Source organism: Pseudophryne corroboree, chromosome 9 (assembly GCF_028390025.1).
Source record: "Pseudophryne corroboree isolate aPseCor3 chromosome 9, aPseCor3.hap2, whole genome shotgun sequence".
In the NCBI taxonomy this organism is placed as follows: domain Eukaryota; kingdom Metazoa; phylum Chordata; class Amphibia; order Anura; family Myobatrachidae; genus Pseudophryne; species Pseudophryne corroboree.
Genome location: NC_086452.1, coordinates 178,005,172 through 178,011,171, shown reverse-complemented (window position 1 = coordinate 178,011,171; position 6,000 = coordinate 178,005,172).

Genomic DNA, 6,000 nt, shown 5'->3' with positions numbered 1-6,000 from the left:
TATATAGAGATTAGAACAAAGCCCGACTCCTAGAACTAAGGAGTAATCTTTCTTCCTGTAATATTCACATATTACTGAGTTGCAAATCTGAGTATAAATCTACTAATCAAGGGGGTCGTGACTTGGCAGCCCCTGAAGTGAGACAGGATTTGTGAGAGCTCCTGCTGTGTACAGCCCTAAACTACATTTATACTGGGGCTTTATCCTGCTACACTGGCCCTTGTGTGTCTCCTCAGCGCCTGGACACCTTCCTTGCTGCGGGACTCGGGTTCGCGGAGCCGGGAGGGGTCTCCTACTCCTCCGCGGGTTGCGGCCTGTCCCCTCGACCGAAGCCGGGGACTCCATTCCCCCCCCCCCCCCCCCCGCCCCGCCGGTGATACCCGTGGTGCGGCCGGGCGCTTTTCCTGCTCCTGACCCGCCGCACGATCAACTCCCCACAGCTCACCTCTACTGCAGGGCTCACGGAGACTGTCCCCCTGCTCCGATCCTGCCGCCTGCCAGCGTCTCCTCCCGCGATCTGCACTGCCGCGCACAGTCACAGATGCGGTTCCGGACTCCAGACTCCACTGGCGGCGCCTGATACTGCTGCGGCTCCTTCCCGCTTGTGGGGGGACACCTCCTGCTGCCCCTGCCTACCTCCTTTACCCGGAGTCACTGAGGCCCTCGGTGGCCGGACGGAGCCACGGGACGCCCGGTGGCCATTTTGGAAGAGCTTCCCCTGTGCATCCCGTCCTCCTGTCTGCTCCGAGTGTGGGGTCATCTCGCAGACATATTCCACGGGGTCCTGGCGGCAAAGCTGAAGGTAAATACTGGGCTGCACTTTCGGGGTGGGGAGTAATTGCTTGGTGCACCATACCCGCTGCTGCCCACCCTGGAGAGCTGCTCTCCGGACGCTGCATAGTCCCTGCTCTCCCCGGAGCCGCATCGCAGCCACCAGCCTCTGCCGCCACACGCTACCTGCCAGCCGTCCTGGGGGAGGGAAGCCTCTGCAGCCGTATTATAAACGCTGGCTCCCGGCTTGCCGGCAGACCTGACAAGGGACAAGTTCCGGTGCCGCACTACAGCAGCCAGCTCCTGGGGACACTCACGGATAACCAGGTACGATAGTGGGGCCACCTACCCTTGTCCCTCCTCTTGACGCTGCCTGGTCCTTGCTCTCATCGCCCCTGCAGTCACGCTGCAGTCATTTGCTTCAAATGCCGCTCGTTACCTGTTAACAGCCCTGGTAGGATAGCGATAGGGTCACTGGCCCTCATCTCCCCCTCTGCACTATCTAGGATGCTGGCCTAGCAATACCATTTGTCCTACCTGGACCGTGATCGTTTTTTTTTATGTATACCTTTCCCTTTTCTACTTAACGTACATCCAACAAACAGCGTCTGTGTCTCTTTTTACATTTGTGATACCCGGCCTACCCTCTTCATTCTTCCATAATGGCGCAAAGAAACAAGAATAACACGCAGGCCCCTACTAATTTTTTTGGACAAAAATGTAAGGGACCCCAGATTCCTGCATTGCTCACGGACTCTCCTTCCTCCCCCTGTTCATCGGAGACGGGTATTGACCCACAGATCCAAGCAGTCATGACCAGTTTACTTGAAGGGATACAATCCGACTCTAAGCAAGAACTCTCCACGGCTATTGCTGAGTTCAAGTCTGATCTCACAGCCCTTGGTAATCGTACAGACGCTTGTGAATCTAAGACGGATGACCTTTGCGCTCTCAACAACGTCTTGATTCTGAACTTTCCAGATTCCATGATGAGCTGGAGGACCTCAAATAACGTCAAGAAGATCAAGAGAATCACTCCCGTCATAACAATTTGCGTATCCGCAATGTGGCGGAATCAGTCCTTAGCTCTGCTCTACCGTCCTTTCTGAAAGACTTTTTCCAACACGTCTTACATGACCTTTCGGATGCTGTCTTTGTGATAGAGCCCACAGAGCGAAACCTGCTCCGACACAACCGCCCAGGGACGTCATAGTTCGTCTGCATTATTTTCGTTCAAAGGAAAGTATTCTGATGTCACTACGAGACTCTCCAGTGATCGATTTCCGGGATATGCAGCTGCAAGTTTTTCAGGATCTGGTCCCCTCCACCATTCAAAAGAGACGGACCTCCAGCCCGTAACTAGGATACTACGCCAACATCAAATACGATATAGATGGGGATTTCCTTTCATGCTACAGGTTACAGTGAACAATTCCACTCACTCCGTCAAAACCTTATCTCAAGGTCAAGATCTGTTGGCAAAACTTGGTCTCCTCCTTATACCGTCCTCTGATGGTGGGACTGCCTCTTCTTCTGGGCCACGACGCTCCCAGATCCCACCGCCTGAATGGACGAGGGTAACTCGTCATCGCAATGACACAAACGACCCTCCTTGATTTTGGCGGACTTTTTTTTAGCTATAATTGAATAGTCCCCAACACTTTAGGGATGTGTATCCTGATAGGAGGAGACTCTTGCTATCATCTTACTTCTCTTAATGTGCATGTCATAAGTTCTTATATTGCTCACCAAGCTTTAACGTTTGTTAAATGTTCCGCCTAGTTTTGTACTACTGCGCTGAGCTTATATTGTTTACCCTGTTTACACCTGTCCCCCACCCCCCCACCCCTTTTTTTCATTTTCTGTTGGATATGACACAGTACGCTTTTTTTTTTTCGTTTTTCATATACTGGGTTACGTAATTGAATTTTCAGCTCCAGCCGACTTAACTGTTGCGGTCCAGAGGGACCTGTTTCTTCTGCATTGGTTTACTGTTCCCACTACCCCCGTGCTCCCTTTATTTGTTACTTCGAAATATAATGTTACACATTTGTGTAGCGGTCCTTGATTGGGACCCTATAATGCAGGGTTTTCTCCCGTATGGGTTCTCTATCACTTTCTCTTTTCCTACATCTCTGATTCTTGTTTCTTGCTGTTTCTCTTCTTCTTTCCTTTTCCTTCTTCCCCGGGATGGGTTTTCATTGTTCCTCTTGTGTTCCTTGGTATCACATGGCACTTAAATTATAGGAAAGGAAAGTAGAGGACTGCTGCGCCTCGGAGAGCTGCAGTGGGGAAATCTACGGGTGATCACTCAAACACCATAGAACACTAATGCACAAGAAATAAGAGATCCCTTCTGCGCTCATCCACAATCAACAATGTAAAGTAATGAAATAATGGAGATATATTCTCAGTCAATAAGTCTATGAAGAAGTTCTGATATCCGCCTCAGTTCTTTTCCATACAGGAGGTGTTATATACGAAAGGACTTGGTGCGTACCATACTCGCATAGAGTCGTGATATGTCCCTCGTATAAAGGTATCTTTGGGTCCTCTGTTCTTTTCTTTCCAAATTCTCCGGGGTAAAAGTTCTTCTCCTCGTGATCGAAAAAAAAATGGAACAGGAGAACAACTAATAGTGAAGTAAGTACGTATAAGCGAGGGGTCACTGGATGAAGATGCGTGAGAGGATGTGATAAGTGGAGCTCTAAAGGTTAATGGTTCGAAATCCTCATCCTTTCTACAGGTGATGGTACAAGAGTGGAGGTATTCAGAGTAAATGGTGATTTAACGCGTACCGTACTCACGTCAAATCACGGTTGTTGATGCATATAAAGGTATCTTTGATCCTTCGTTTCCCCTTCTTCCTCTCCTTATTCCAGAGACGGTACCGGGCCGGTGTTTCTTATTCTCGGCAACAAGGAAATAAAGAAGACACGGGGACGACTTCTCTGGAGCTCGTCCGCCTCCAGCCCCTGTGCAGCAGCAGCACGTCCCTCTCAGTGCTGATGGCGGGGCCTGTACATTCCTCAGCCCGGGAGGGCCTGGCTGCGCTGGCCGGAGTGGAAACGGCAGATGAGCCTGGCAACCCTGACCGAGCACAGGGCAGCTTGCTTGGATCTTTCCTCACTGTTTGCAGTCTCACAGCAGGCGCACTAAACGCGTTAAATCACCATTTACTCTGAATACCTCCACTCTTGTACCATCACCTGTAGAAAGGATGAGGATTTCGAACCATTAACCTTTAGAGCTCCACTTATCACATCCTCTCACGCATCTTCATCCAGTGACCCCTCGCTTATACGTACTTACTTCACTATTAGTTGTTCTCCTGTTCCATTTTTTTTCGATCACGAGGAGAACTTTTCCCCCGGAGAATTTGGAAAGAAAAGAACAGAGGACCCAAAGATACCTTTATACGAGGGACATATCACGACTCTATGTGAGTATGGTACGCACCAAGTCCTTTCGTATATAACACCTCCTGTATGGAAAAGAACTGAGGCGGATATCAGAACTTCTTCATAGACATATTGACTGAGAATATATCTCCATTATTTCATTACTTTACATTGTTGATTGTGGATGAGCGCAGAAGGGATCTCTTATTTCTTGTGCATGGCACTTAAATTGTTTTCTATAAATGTTAATGGGCTTAATTCTCCCAAGAAACGTACAGTGATGTTATCCGCCTGTTGGAGAGAGAAGGCTCATATGTTTTCCTTTAGGAGACCCATTTCACCGGTACACACTCTCAACTTTACGGTAAGCAATTTCCCCAAACCTTTTTTGCCTCTGCTGACTGTAAGAAAAGGGGGGTAGCTATACTGATCCACCGTAACATTCCATTTGTACATAATACGACCATAGCTGATCCTGACGGCCGATACCTCATAGTGATTGGTACGCTCCACACTGAAATTCTAACACTTGTGTCTGTATATGCCCCTAATCAAGATCAATCCCGTTTTTTCCGCACATTCTTTTTGCGTCTTACTAGAGTAGCACAGGGCCACATTATTTTAGGTGGGGACTTTAATACTGTGATTGATCCTTCCTTAGATAAATCTACTCCTCCCAAAAATAAGAAGGAAGCATCTCCGACTGAAGCCGCCCTCACATTAATATTCTCCCTCACACAGCTTGATTTACGAGACACCTGGCGTCTTAAACACTCCAATGCTAGAGATTATACCCACTTTTCTGTGCCTCATCAGCATTACTCTCGAATAGATATGATACATGTGTCTCACTCACTCTCAACGTTGATTTCTGATACAGGCATCACTCCCTGTTCATGGACGGACCATGCGGGGGTTTATATCCTGGTAGATTTCTGTAGAACCCCTAATAAGACCCGTACATGGCGTCTTGATACCTTTCTTTCGCACCCCTCCACTCTCTCAGACACTAAAATTAACCTGCAATTTTTTTTGAGGAAAACGCCTCCCCAGAAGTCTCTCCTAGTTTAGTTTGGGAGGCACGTAAAGCCACTATTCGCGGTCATTTTATGTCCAAGGCCTCAGCCATACGTAAGAAAGCAGCACAGGAAGTTTCCTCATTGGAATCTCAAATTTCTGCGCTTTTAACCCAACATAAAACTGCTCCATGTGACTCCCTACTCTCCCAGATAAATACCCTCAATGGTCAGCTGAATACCCTTTTATCGCGAAGAGCGGCAGCTATACTACAGAAGCTCCGTCAAAAAATTTACGATAAAGCGGATAAAATAGATAGTCTCTTAGCCTATAAGTTAAGAGGTAAGCGAGCTATGGGAATGATAGAAAAACTACACTCTACTATGTTAAACGCACTCACTTATGATCCTAAATTGATGGTGGAGGAATTTCGGAACTATTATAGCTTCTTATATAATCTCCCTGCCCCCCCCTCTTCCCTCCGATGGTACGGACGGAGCATGTTCATACTTATCTGATACCCCCTTGCCATGTCTGACAGAGCAGCAGATTTCTCTTCTTAATGCGGATATCTCGCTGGAAGAGACGGTTGCCGCTATCAAATCTATGCGGTCGTCGGCTGCACCTGGTCCAGATGGCTTTACCGCTCAGTATTACAAAACATTCCATACGGAATTGGCTCCTTACCTTACCTCGCTCTTTAATAGTGTTCTGGAGGGAGCTACATTTGCGCCAGCGACTGTGCAAGGCGACACTATTGTGATTTCGAAGCCGGAAAGGGATCCAACGCAATGTTCTAACTATCGCCCAA